Below are 15,556 nucleotides of genomic sequence, written 5' to 3'. Positions count from 1 at the left end.
GCTGCTCTTATACACTGGCCCTTCACAATATTTTTAAAAATATGAGGTGGATGACAGCTAGAAAAATGAATGTAGTCGTTTGAAAAAGTGGGCTTCCTGTATAGTCTAGAAGTAAACCCAGTACCAGTGTTGCCTATCCACGTGTCCAAATATGCAATACCTATTTTATCATATTGAAACGTAAAACTCAAAAAATCTGTAGTGTTATTAAGGTGTTCCATAAAAATAGGGATCATATCTATAGGTCCAGACCAAATGATGAACACGTCATCCAAAAATCTGGTATATAACCTGATATACTTGTAAAATTCACTGGGGAATACATGTTGGTTCTCCCACTCGAGCATGACCATGTTGGCAAAAATAGGAGCACAGGATGCTCCCATGGCCACCCCTCGAGATTGTCTGAAAAATTCCCCTTGGTGTTCTATATAATTGTGTTCTAGAACTAGGCCCATCATATCCATAATAAGATTGACTCTGTCCCAGCTGCTTCCCAAATATTTACTTAAACTACTCTGAAAGTATTCTAATCCTGTGGAAACAGGTATGCTGGAGAATAAATCCTGAACATCTATAGTAAGGAACGTCAAATTCTCATCCCAAACATCCGTCGTAAGTTTGCTCAGAAAGTCCCAGGAATCCTTGACCAAATGGTCAACTTTGGTATAAATTTGCTTAGTCCAATGTTCAATAGTAGTCCCTATCTTGAAAGTTTTGGACTTGGATCCTGATATGATAGGTCTAAAAGGTGGTTTAAACTGGTTTTTATGAATCTGAGGGATTCCTATGATATGGGCCATTATCGGATATTCAGTTCTTAGATATTCATATAATTCACTAGTAATGCGACTGTCAAGCAAATATTCTTCTATCACAAGGTCTATACGTCTATATCCGATGTTAATCTGATTTTGTGAGACCTGTTCATAATTGCCTGATTCGTAAAGAATGCTATTGATTTCATTGTAGTATTGTTGACTGTCGAATATAACTACCCCACCTCCCTTGTCAGGTTTCATGATTCTAATCTCATTGTTCATGATAAGTTCTTTCAAGCACTTCCTTTCACCTTCAGTCAAGTTGTCTATATGTACATATTTTTCTCCTGTATTGTCCCTAATCTCTTTGTATAAACGGTAAATGTCATTACAAACCATTTTTTCATATATTGCTACCTGTGCATTCATAGTCGGTATATATGTACTTTTTTTCACTAAAGATGTTCTATTCTTGCCAATATGAGTCTTGTTAGGATCATCATTAAATTGAATGGCAAGATTCAACCTTCTACAAAAGAGCTTGATTTCTTTAATGAGATCGAACGAATTGAACCTGACAGTGGGAATATACTTCATACCCTTACTGAAAAGGGATATGATGTCATCAGTAACTTGAGTATCCGTATAGTTGTACACGTTGAAACCCTGATGGCTTCTGATACTGGGCCCTTTCTCATTACCCACCTCCTTCATAAACATATCAACTGAACTGGTTTCAGGGGGTGACAACATTGTAGAGTCTTTATCTAAATCATTGGTATGACCTGCTTCAGGGGTATTCACTGTAGGGTTAACATAACTACACTTTAATATCTCCTTTGCTGTTTCTTTGGGGCTGGAAAGTAGCGGCCCCCTTGAAAATTTTCCTCATCATTCCTCCGCATGTACCTCTTATTACCTCTGGAGTGTACCACCTCAAACGTACCTTCATCCTCTCTTTCATAATGCGGCCAGACATATGCCCTTTCGTTTCTATATAAATCCATATCTCGTTCTATTTTATGCATTTTCCTTTCATAAACATTTTTTACTTTCGTTTTAGCTTGATTAAACTGGTTGGAGTAACAATCATACCATCTTTCAAACATTTCATCTTGTATGATTAATTCATTCAAGTTATTAACCTCTTGTAATAGTTCATTAGCTTTCTGTTCATTATATTTCATGAGACATTTTATATATGTAAACCCAAAATCATCAAACATTTTATTAAAATCAGATACTATGTTGGAATTAAACTTAATACCTAATGGTAATTTAAAAAACCTAAGTCCCTTAGGGACTATTTTTAAACCTAAACATTTCTCTAAGTAAACATTGTCCATCCTCACACATTTTAATTGTATTAATTTTTTACCCAATAAAAAGATTCTAGATTTTATATCATCTTTTTTATTGTTGTTGTTCTTAAATGGCATTTCTTTAAGCTGACCCATCGGATTTAGCTTACTCATAAAATCATATTCATCAGATACAAATTCATTAAACATATTAAACCTCCCCATATCTTTTGCATTGCTGTCCGTTCTTTTAGTTGGTGAACTTTTGGGGCTAGATAAAAATTCATTATTAACAGTACCTTTATAACTGTGGTGTGCCTTATTAGCAACAGATGAATAAGTCCTTAAATTCGCATTTTGCCGTTTAGGGCGTGCACCCGTTCTCTCGTTCTCTACATTCATGTTAAACATGCTAAAATCAAAAGTAAAGTCTTCCTCGAGTGAAATGTTTACGGTGTTGGTACCCAAATCTATCCGCTGCTTGTTGTCCGCTGCAGGAGCCTCTCCCTGTCCATTTGGAATATCACTCACGTAACTGCAGTCTTCCGCTTCATCCACAATAACTAATTTAGCTGTTACTATGTCATTATTATGGTCTGAATTAGTTGGTACATCTCGTACTAAGGCAGCTTCAGCATTACTGTTAATGTCTGCATGAGCGGAGCCTCCGCTCTCCATAACTGCTGCCGTTAGTTTATTTACCATCTCAAGACGTTTAACGTCACCTTTGAGCGACGTCACCTCCTCACGTAGTGCATGATACTCCTCTGGCCTCAATGAAGTGCTCGGGGAAGCCTCTTCCGCCATCCGACAACTGGTAATAGAATGTGTAGCACACAACAACCGATAATCCAAAAAGTAGCAGGAACAGAATATCCCAAAACACTCGAAGCCGGTGTATCTATATGCACAGTTTATTGACAAAAAAACAAATAAAATGCTCAATTGCTAGAGTGGTTAAGCGCTTTCATCTGTCTCCACACAGATTTCTTCAGAACCACTAAAGCTCCTGCAGTCCATACATTTTATAACATTTTCTGGCGCCAAAATTCTTAAAACAGCAATGTTCATTAAGAATACATTAATTAATATTCCTATTTTAAAATACTTATTAAAAAAAACCATACATATACAATATTAAAATATTTATAATATTTATAACCATCTTATCCACTAAGGTATGTTGGAACAAATACATATCAGTACAAACTGAAAGTCTACATGTTAAAATTTTGCATAAAGTATCTTAGTACAACTTCTGCTTGCTTCTCAAAGCAGTATACTAGCTGTTAAATACCTAGTACCTCTACTCAAAAAATCAATATCATACTATAATTTTTACCTTTTTAGGGGTATATAGAAACTAATACTGTCAGACACAACTGTGTCCAAATTACCAAAAATCAATGCTATAATGAATACATTCCCTTTAATGGTAAATAGAAACAAATACAATGTTGTCTGACACAACTTTGTCCATATTTTCAAAAATCAATACAAGGATGAATACAAGTGTGTTGATATCCAATATTCTTGGACAATATACAATAAATTATACAATAAATTAGTTTACTAATGAACAGTAATGAACATACACTCCTATATATTTAAGATCTTAACTCAACGCTAAAAATGGTTTCAAGCTAATAAAATCATTAATGCCTGGTGGTGTTGTTGCATCTGTACATATTTGCCATTTGCTTTCTACCCATGCCAAGTATGTCTTCCAATTTCCTCCTCTATCACTAATCTCTACTTGGTCAATGATGGCAAACGTGAAATTGTGGTCTATCCCCTTGTCCGAAATATGCCTAAATAATGCATTTTTTGAATCTCCCTTTTTAATCCTGTACATATGCTCATATATACGTGTCTTGATCTTTCTCTCCATTTTGCCTATATAAAAGGCCGGACATTTTGTGCAGGTAGCTATATACACTATACGCTGGGAGTTGCAATTTCCATTTTGCATATTACCTTAGTATTCATGATGTTACCTAGTCTAATTTTTTGTGTAGTATTAATATAGGTACATTGTTTGCAAGAACCACATTTTCTGGTACCCTTCATTCTCATTTCTCTTGTTCCTTTCATTCCACACTCCAATAATCTTTTTATATTGTTTCCAGTTTTGTAAACAGTACAAATCTCTGTTCCCACTATATTACCAATGGGGCCCATAGTAGTGATTAACATCCAATGTTTTTTAAGAATTTCAGTAATGAAACTAACAAATGGGTTAAATCTTATCACACAGACTTTTTTATCCCAATCCTTACTTGAATGTTTCTGTGGTGTATTAATATTCCCTAACAAGGGTTTATATTTTTGTCCCCATTGTGATTTTACAAAGGAAGTTATATTCCCCAGTAGCTTTTTTGGATATCCTCTATCTATAAATAATTTAGTGATAGTGTCTAATTCACTATTCATAACTTCGAGGGTGGATGACATTCTCGCTGCTCTTATACACTGGCCCTTCACAATATTTTTAAAAATATGAGGTGGATGACAGCTAGAAAAATGAATGTAGTCGTTTAAAAAAGTGGGCTTCCTGTATAGTCTAGAAGTAAACCCAGTACCAGTGTTGCCTATCCACGTGTCCAAATATGCAATACCTATTTTATCATATTGAAACGTAAAACTCAAAAAATCTGTAGTGTTATTAAGGTGTTCCATAAAAATAGGGATCATATCTATAGGTCCAGTCCAAATGATGAACACGTCATCCAAAAATCTGGTATATAACCTGATATACTTGTAAAATTCACTGGGGAATACATGTTGGTTCTCCCACTCGAGCATGACCATGTTGGCAAAAATAGGAGCACAGGATGCTCCCATGGCCACCCCTCGAGATTGTCTGAAAAATTCCCCTTGGTGTTCTATATAATTGTGTTCTAGCACTAGGCCCATCATATCCATAATAAGATTGACTCTGTCCCAGCTGCTTCCCAAATATTTACTTAAACTACTCTGAAAGTATTCTAATCCTGTGGAAACAGGTATGCTGGAGAATAAATCCTGAACATCTATAGTAAGGAACGTCAAATTCTCATCCCAAACATCCGTCATAAGTTTGCTCAGAAAGTCCCAGCAATCCTTGACCAAATGGTCAACTTTGGTATAAATTTGCTTAGTCCAATGGTCAATAGTAGTCCCTATCTTGAAAGTTTTGGACTTGGATCCTGATATGATAGGTCTAAAAGGTGGTTTAAACTGGTTTTTATGAATCTTAGGGATTCCTATGATATGGGCCATTAGCAGAGTGCACAGCTGAACAAAATTGTGTTTCTCCAAGCTCATGTACATAATACAAACATTAAACACAAAAATCAAAAGTATATAAACAACAACAGAGTCCGAGGCATGGAAGCTTCCATAACCATGCTCGATTCATCATCCTCACTGCCACTAACTCCATCTCCAACCAGCAACAACTCAAGACCTCTGTCCAGTCCCCTCTGTCAACAGGAAAAGTTCAGATCAGATTTAATCAAAGGTGGTAGGCAGACGTACCGCTACCACAAGTACGAAGAACTGCAGCCACATGAAGGCCTCAGATCAATGGTCACCTCCCAATCTTCACCATCCACAACACTACATCACCACTAGTTTCATCCAGTGCCACCAGGTCCATCTCCAATGCAGCAATCCTCCAACCCAATGAAATCCAATCCCGATCCACAATTCAGCACCTCCTTCTTGCACTCGGTGCAACTCTCTTCCGGAGACCTAAACAGCAATGACTGGACCAGTGATCCCCAAAATAAGCAAATCAAACAAGCTATCCAGCCATCAGACAACTGAAATATCACTGCTGCATCCCACCTCACACCAGACCTGCCAAAAACAGACTTCCCAATAGTCGAAAAATTGGCACAAACTTACATAAAAGCAGCAAGCACAATGGGAGCCGGAGTAGCCGCTGCCACACAATGCACTGTCATATTGCCGTACTTAAAAGAGAGTGCTTGTAAGACTTAGAAAGCTAAATATAGGCAGCACTGATTTGCATAATGCTCTTCTGCTCTTTTCTTGTTGCTTGAGTGGAGAGACTGAGGGAAGCAAGTGGTATGTGTGCAGCAGAAGAGAAGTGCTATTGTAGCATTAAAAATTTAAGTTTTTTGGTCTTTTATAGAGTTGTATCAAATTTGAGCATGCATATCCCAACTGTAAAAGCAAGTATGCATGCATTAGTCTGTAGCACAAACCAATTGTAAGAGTCACATATTAGACTTACTGTTATTTCTTCAATAATATTTACATTAAATTATAAACTCTATACCAGTGGCACAAATGCCCTGATGTAAACTGTAATCTGTATAATTATAACACATATGTGTGCAATATATGCTCATTTCAAGGATTACTTTCAGCAATCTGCAGTACAATGTGCATCTGTTAGGACGTATACTTAAATGTAATACTTCAAATAAAAGAGTTATATACTTTTATTAATGCATTGTATGTCACATATGATGGTACTAATTTTATCTCTTCTTTCTCTCATTCCAGCCCTTATCTCTCTTTTTATGTGTCGTCAAAATATCTTCATGTCATCCATCCAGCCTCAATGGAACAGCTTTCTCCTGCTCTACCGGCTCCAGAACCGATGCCCAGCATGTCTAGGAGCCAACCTGGCAGCACTGCCTATGCTGCCTCTGCACTACTTGTGCCCTCAGGTAGAAATGCCCTGGAAGCTGGTGCAGTGGTACCCTCTGGGAAAAGTGGCAGAGGTGGTGATTTTGTCACCCACAGTGAGTTGCCAGGGATGGTGAAGTAGGTTTGTGCACCACACCATTGGTGTACACCTATCCTTCATGGTCTGTAGGAGGAGGATGCAACATCAAGCACTCCAGCCACCAGCAGAGTAAGGAGACCGTGATGACAGTCCAGTGGATGAGGACTCAATTCTCAATGTCTCCAAGCATGATGGGCATGAGCCTGTGTTGTCCCCTCCCTCACTCCAATCTTGGTGTCCCCAGCCTTTTGGGGTCCATCACCTTCCCTGTCTCTTGTCTTGTTTGTCTTATATGTTTGCATTTGCTTCCTCACCTAACCAATTTAACTGACCCAGACATACCTACGTCCCTTACCCAGCAGTCCTCTCTTACTGAATTAAAAAAAAATTGACACCTGTCCCACAAAAAAAAATATATATATATATATATATATATATATATATATATATATCACCCCATACAGAGTTCTTCATTTTGCACATATCTTCTTGATCCACTTGATTTGGTACAATTAGCTTTACAACATGATTACGTTGTTTTCACGCTTCTTCTTGGAGGTGACAGTTCAAATTCAGTTAATATTCTGCATATATTTCCAGTTTACAATGTTAAAGAAATGGATAGCTATGGTTCTTTCCTACCTCCCTCCTGCACATCCCTGTACTGCTTTCCCTTTGTTCTTCCCCCTGTTTGCTTCCCATTTCACCACTTTCCTATCAACCAAATTTTAACACCTTTAATCTGGTCAAAAAAATAGAATCACACACCACACACACAAATAGCAGAAAAAGCAATTGATCCTTTCATTTTTTGGGCTCTTTGTTTCCATGGTTGTGCCCATTGCACACCAATGTGCAGCAAGAGTGAGTTGTGGCTAAATGCTGTTGTTATCTCCTCACAATGCCACTTAACCCCACTGTGTTATGCCAACACAGAGCAACACATGTTCTATAAAGAATTCATGTTGTTGCATTATCAATATTTATTTAAATGTATAAAAGTATTGGGTACATCTGGATTTGAGCACAGTATCATCTGGGCTCATAAAGAAATGTGTCAATGCATTTATACCTGCTGCCACAGAGTCAGTTGAGCAGCATGTATGTTTCATAGACTGAATACTAATTCTCAGACATTTCTCAGTGCGACTCATGTTTTTGTGCACTGCTTAATTATGCGCAAACATGTAAAGTATTGAAAATGTGTATCTCACATGCACAAACACTTTGCCAGCCATTGCACAATCCTGCTGCTTGATGAGCTGTGGAAAAGTAAATATTATGTATTACTGCTGTCTACTGTCCATTTCCTTTCTATGACATGAAATTACATGTGGAAACATAAACTGAAGGCCCTATCTAACAATATGTCACATATTTACAGTCCATCCATGTGTTGCCTCTCCCCAAGCAGTGCAGCCCTGGTGTCTCAGTACTTTTTCCACACATATACTACCTACACTACATAAATGAATATCAAATGTGTGATATGTAATGCATATCAATCTGGTAACTTGCAGAACTAGAACTGTTGACCCATAAGCCTAAAAAGCCTTATCTGCAAGGCTAGGGAAGGAATCAGCATGGACCTTATCCACAGGACATATGTGACTTTCAACACATTTGATTAGACCTGTTTTGGTTTTGTCAAGGGTAGATCTTGCTTATTAAACCTAGTAGACTTTTTCGATGCTGACCCCAAAGACCTGGATGAAGGATAACAGGACATACCATCTATGATGAGTTATCTAAGGCCTTTGACACTATCCTCCATTCAGGTATCATATAGAAAATCTCCCATCTGGGAATTAACCCATATATTACTAGATGGATAGCCAACTGGCTCATCAGTAGAACACACACTGTCAGAGTTGGGGACTGCACCTCCACCACTTGACCACTTGCCAGTGGAATACCACAAAGATATGTGCTGGGCCTTCAACTGTTTGGAAACTATTTCTGTGAAGCCCAGGCAAAGGTAGATGGCCTGTGGTTTACCAAGTTTGCAGGTGACTGTCAACTGGACACAGTTATGTAGAGTCTCCCAACGATGTTAACATATTACAGAAGGGGCTGAGACAGACAAATGATTGGTGCCAAACTTAAGGACTGAACCTTAAATCAAAAAATGCCTTATTGTCCCCTTTGGCAATGAAGTACCCCTGCTAATTATGATAGAGATAGAACCCCTCTAAGCTCAAACACAGTGTTGTGAGATTTGGGAGCACATGTTGATAGCAATGTACACTTCAATCATTATATGTTCATAGTGGTGAGACACACTTTCTACATTCTGTACCTCATAAATAATGCCATCACATCCAAGACCAGAGAGGTCATAGCTTTGCTGTACTCTACCCTTATCAGATCACTAATTGAGTACAATGCTTCCTTCTGTCTGTACCTCACCAGACACCTGCAGCAACTGGAGAAAACACAAAGGTTTGTGAGCAGGAGAATCCAGGGCCTCCAAAACATGAAATACATGGAAAGTCTGAAAGACCTGTCACTGTACTCACTACCATGCAGGCTGCTGAGGGGTGACCTATGCCTGGCCTACAGAGCAGTGTCAGACCATTCCCTGGTGGAAATGCTGGACGTCTGCAAATTAAATGGGACAGGAATAACTTGCTCCAGGGATCTCAACCTAGCCTGTGACATAAACAGAACATGCTGGGAAGACAGATACATCTCCCAGCAATTGCCACTCCTCTGTAATAGGCTCCCACTGCATGTGAAGCAGTGCTCTTCAATGACCCTATTCAAGCTCAACCGTTACAACTGGATGTGTGATTGTAAATTCACCCCTGGGGTGGCACCTATGTCCCTCATGGACAGGGCCAGTCGGTGCTGATTGCAAAATCGCTCTGCTAGCCACGACAATCTATGCTCAATAAGTACTTGTTTTTACATGGCTAAGCTTGAAAACACCCTAAGGCCATTAGGCTAGTAAACTCCTATAAAGTTATGAACCTATGCAGGCCCCCAATCTTCTCTCCAAAATAGCCCTGCTGATGTCATCCACTATATGTTGAACTGCAGTCTTGTAAAAGTCAGACTTATGCCGTGGGCATAAAGTACTGAGTTCTGTAGTCTGTGCAGTTAGGTAGGGAGTTCTGTTCTCACTGCGGTCAACTGTGTGTGTGTGTGTGTGTCTAGACATAAGAGCAGAAGTGTGTATCCAACCGTTACTGCTCCAATCCCAAGGAATGACAGTATTTTGATAGTTGCACATGCCTACACATCCATTTCTTGCAGGCCTCCCTACATCTTCTCTCTAACACGAACTGCTGATCTCATCCTCTACAAGTTGACCTGCAGTCTAGTAAAAGTCATACTTGTGCTGTGGTGCTTGTGTAAAGTACTGAGTTCTGTAGTCTGTGTACTTAGGTAAGGTTTTTATTCTCACTGCAGTCAACTGTGTGTGTGTGTGTGTTTGTGTGTGTGTGTGTGTGTGTGTGTGTGTGTGTGTGTGTGTGTGTGTGTGTGTGTGTGTGTGCGCGTGCGTGTGTGCGTGCATGTGTGCGTGTGTGTGTGTGTGCTCTTGCTTGACATTACAGAGAGCCTTTTACCTCTGCATGTGGAACACTGTTATTACCATATTCTCCTCAACAGACACTGCTGATATCATCAGCTATGTCTGATTTGTGGATATGCACTATTCTCGCCACAGCAGTGTCAGAGACTAGCTGGAGGTCAGGCAAAAGTCACCTCATCCTGTGTGATGCAGATTACAGTGACATGGCTTTCAGTCTCTCCACATACATTATGGCACGGTTTGTAGGCACTGTGTTTTCTTGGTGAGAAACCCCTGTGGTCTGTCCAGCTGCTGCATGTGTCTGGTGAGATACATGCAAAAGAGAGCATTATACTCTATTAGTGTTCTGATGAGATTCAAGTACAGAGCTGTCATGCAGTCCTAAGATCTGAATACGATGACGTGACTTGCACAACATAGGCTTTCAATATCATTGTGGGCATTTGATGGCTGAATTTCAGATTGCTATCTACATGTTTTCCCAGTACTTGCATCACTGGGTTTCAGCATAGCAGGACTGTTGTCAGTGTTGTAATTAGCATGGAATCCTACTTTTCAGAAGGACAAAATAAAGACACATTTCTGCATTTATTTGTAAATTGTATGGTTTTGTCATCAATCATTCGTCGGTGTTAGCTCCTCCTGTAGTATGTTATCATCATTGGTGGACTCAATGATTGCATGCAATATGCAATAATCAGCAAACATGGCAAGCCAAAACCCATATACTTTAGCCTGTACTGTTAGGAAATACATTCCAAACAGTAAATGGCCAAGCAGAGATCCCTGGGGTACACCAGTGGTGACAGCTCTACTGGTACAGGTTGAGTCACCAGCTTCCACAGTATGTGTTCTGTTGGTGAGCCAGTGGGTTATCCAACCATGTAACATAAGGTTAATCCCCAGCTGGGAGAGTTTCTCAATGATACCTGCATGGGGGATTGTGTCAAAACCCTAGGCCAGATCAAGATAGGCAATATGCGCTGTCTTACCTTCATCCAAGCCTATCACACAGAATCAATGGGCATCACAGATACCCTATGGCATGACTCAGCACATACACCATCCTGATATGATTGAATACATACATGATCACAGGCTATGTTCATGTAGAAGGGTGTACATCAACATGCATCCATCTAAGTTGGGGGGAACAGCACCTGATGCATGCATGTGTAGACACATCCGTACTCTCCTCAACTGTGAGGTAGACCAACATGTCATCATGCACCTTTTCTAAATGGACACTAGTAATTTATTTAACATTTGTTTACCGAGAAAGTCCGGCTTGGAATGAAACCAATTTTCAGCAGAGGTCAGGGAGAAATGCACCAGATGTGTGTCTTTGTAATATCCTAGCTGTGTGCAACAGACCAGTATGAGTTGTTAATGCTACATCATGTCTGTTACATCTCATAGATGTCTTCAAAGAGTTCACCGAGGGCATGCATGATGGCAACACTGTCATCCTATGAAACCTGACCAGGCCAAGGCATTTGACACAAATCCACACTGAGGTATTCAGTCAACACTGTCAGATGTGGCGATAAACAGCTATATCACCAAGTAGGTAGACCAATCTATCACATACTTGGCACCTCACTATGGCGAAATGTGTGAAGTGACCGATGTCACAGGTCCAGTGATCAGGTTCATACATCAGGGCTGTCTGCTCAGCCCTTTCCTGTCCATTATTTAAGTGATGGACATGACAGATGACATACACAGCCTAAAGGACTACAGATTGGGGCAATCATTGACTCCAACTGTGGTATTAGTATAATACAAACAGTATCAATACACACCATAAAATGCTGCCTCAGCCATGACAGCACCTGCAATGACAAGAAAACATGGGGAGATTTGTTACATCAGGAAAACAAACTCACAACCCAAGTATAATGTGGCCATCACACCCTATAATCAGATTAGCAGGTGTATGACCTGTGTCCTGGGGTAGATGGTAAGTGAACATCCACCAGCATGTAGTCACAGTGCTGACTACTCCCTTGTATGTAACACAAGTACTGAGTATGTGAAAGACATCCACATCAGAGACCATAATACCTCCATAGTTCACAGCCTTCATCACACTAATAACTGAGTACAATGCACCATTCTTCATGTACATCCCTACACATCTTCCACTGATGTGTAATTAAAGTGTACCACCTTTGTCACAGTGAGCTGTCACACAGCTTATTGGCCATGTCTAAGTATTCATTTTGTGGCATAAATATTACTGTCTGATAGTGCGGAAACCCCATCAAGTTGTTATACCAGATGCATGTGTGCTACCTGTTCTGGCGAAGCACACAGTACATACATAGGTGTTTGACAACATTAATGGCATGGATAACATTTGTGACAGTGTTGATTGTGCGATATATGTATATATATATATATATATATATATATATATATATATATATGTGTGTGTGTGTGTGTGTGTGTGTGTATACATATATATAATGATTTCCACACCACTCAACTATCCTGTATTGCTCATAGTGTCACATACAGGTATAGCAGTGTCCCTCCTAACACCTCCTGCAGATGTTACAGTGCTAGGACAGTGTGCTTGATTACCCTCACAGAGTGTGGATGTATTGTAATTGTTGAACAAGTGTGTTTGTGCAGAATCATCTTTGATCACTCTAAATCACATATGTTATGTCAGAGACTTGGGATTACTGGTGGTATTATTCTGATATTGTCCATGATTGTGGTTGGTTCTTTTAATGCTGTCCATGAGTTTTTACCTGTGTCCCAATTGCTGGAGACCTCTGCTGAGATTATACTCCCATTCAGGCAAATCAGTTTGCACAGCTTCACAATATGCACTCTGCCCAGTTGTACACCATGTCCCTTATAAATTTCCTTGGAATTATTCATGTAGGGATGCTTATCTCACACAGACGTTCTTCCCATTGTTATGTCACCTTGTGTGACAGTCACATAATACACATCTTCAATGTGCAGTCCCTACTGTACCATATTGATATGTGATTGGGTGTTGCTTCTACAACCATATTCCATTGACATGCCAACATCTGCTGTACATTAGGTTGTTTCACCTGTCCTCTTTCCCTGTGTTCATTCTTACAATTCAACTGTCCCGAGTGTTTATTTTACATGACAGTCCATGTACAGTTATAGATCATTTACATAGCTTCAGTACAGAATGCCAGGAATGGGATTTCACAATAGTCTGCACTGTAAATATACTGTCCTGTACTGTGTTTGGACCATATACTTAACATTCATACCTCTGTCCAGATTTTCACAGACTATCCAGATGCGTTCCTTATCAGATCTGTCACTTTCTGCCATATCACTGGGATGATCTCAGGACTGATGTGACTCAATATTGCATACATTTGAGTTTCAAATTTCAAATCCTTCAGAACATGTATCTTAACATAAACTCTGGTTATTCTAGCACATTTCTATAGGGCAAATATGTCCCTATTTCTGGGTCACTGTCCCCCATTATCTTGGCCTTTGTCTAGATATCTTGCACTAAGCGATTGAGAGCTATCTGTGAAGCCCTGATGATCATTGTGACATTCCATGCAAAACTGCAGACTGTTGGTGCTCTGATTTAAACAGAAATGCTGTACGTGTTTGCTTACACTGTTGCCAGCCACAAAATCTCGCTTATTTACATTTAAACACTGTGCACAAGAGGAATATGCAATGAGTGCTGCTGCTCACAACATACCACGACACACATAATCTAAACTCCATGTAGGCTTTGCACGAAGCCTACATGGAGTTTATTGAATCCCAGGAATGAGTATTACAGCCAGAGTTGAAGGGAGTTAGTGATGTTCCATTTCACTAACACCATTTGGAGGAAAACCCAGTTTTGTTCTCCATTGCACTAGGACTTAGGGGCCTAAGTCAGAAGTCATGAATGCGTGGAAGTGCACACTGGTTTTAGCAGGGCATTGCATAGATTGCTGAATGAAAGGACAAAGAAATATTAGAGGCATCCAGAAAAAAAATCTCGTATGCTTCTGGGTGATGGCCATTGTATCTTTCTCTTGCCATTCCTTACTTGCAATCTGCAGTACCAGGGTGGGAACAAACAGACCAGCTGGAGGAGCAGGTTTGATGGTCACTCGTTGGGGGTGCAAGGACCAATCTGTTAGGAGAAAAAAATCCCTCAATCTGTCTCTTTGGAGACCTCTAGGTCTTCCTTGAGAATAGGCTAGGTCTTAGGCTGTAGGAATCTTAGCAGTCAACAAACCAAAATACATAAATATTGAATGAGTAAATCTTTTTGTGAAAGTTTTTCAGTGGATACAAAAAGTTAAGCTTTCTGATGTTGTCTTTTCTTTGTCTTCTTGTACCGTTGAGTGTCATTACTTAGTGTCAGTTTTATACCAGTTTACTCTGTTTTCTAAATCTTGTTTTTTTTTCATGACTTCCAATGTGAACATAGCAGGGAGATATAGAAATTAAAGTTCTACTGACCTAATTCTACAGTTGCAAATTAAGAAAACTGGGTTGCTGGCTATAGGTTGTATCTGTGTTCCATTTACACAATATATATAAATATATAATTATCCTTCAAGAGTTTTGATTCTGTTTGCCTTTTCTAGGTGTATTCCTTATATCAAGATGTAATTCTTTATCATTTTAGTAGAGTCCTTAACTTTGATTTCATTTACAATATTTATAAAACATTTTAGAAGCAACTGTGTTTTCATTCACCCTTATTAAATGGAACAAACAACACAATACTGATTTGAAATGTAAACGTCAACTTGCAAGTAATACAGTTGCTTAAAGTATTTGTAAACTTATCAGCTTTTCTGTCCTCTTTCTTGAGGTACTTACAATGGTCCTGACTACTACCTTTGTTTTGAAATAATGACAGGTGCAGAAGACTAGGAAGTTTCTTTGAAAATGTTATAGACGTGTCACTGGTTGTTGAGTGGAAGCGGGAGAGGAATTTGGAGTAAAAACTATGAAACCAAAGGTAAAATATCTGTTTATTTTTACTTAGTGGGTCTAAACACTGAAAAATATTCATGTGATGTTAAGAAGCAAAAAAAAAAATGTCTACTGTAAGAGGTGATGTAGTAAAATGTTCTAAACTTAGCCAAACTGATTTGCTACTTTGCTGTATATCTGTCTTAAATTGCCTGAATTTATTTATTTGCTTAATTAACTTGGGTAATTGAACTGGTCCTTCTTGGAC

The 15,556-nt window shown here is 39.1% G+C and overlaps 1 protein-coding gene across 3 annotated transcripts in view; it reads left to right on the top strand.

Annotated features, from left to right (window-relative positions):
- Positions 1-15,556, top strand: part of NDST2 (N-deacetylase and N-sulfotransferase 2) — a 1,311,836-nt gene that overhangs the window by 207,311 nt on the left and 1,088,969 nt on the right. For all 3 annotated transcript variants that reach the window (XM_044056100.1, XM_044056101.1, XM_044056099.1), the window contains exon 2: positions 15,233-15,334. The gene's annotated coding sequence lies outside the window, so the exon portion shown is untranslated. The remainder of the gene's footprint in view (positions 1-15,232; positions 15,335-15,556) is intronic.

This window comes from Protopterus annectens, chromosome 14.part0 (assembly GCF_019279795.1).
Source record: "Protopterus annectens isolate FY-2018-M chromosome 14.part0, PAN1.0, whole genome shotgun sequence".
In the NCBI taxonomy this organism is placed as follows: domain Eukaryota; kingdom Metazoa; phylum Chordata; order Ceratodontiformes; family Protopteridae; genus Protopterus; species Protopterus annectens.
This window is presented reverse-complemented; position numbering and strand designations above follow the sequence as displayed.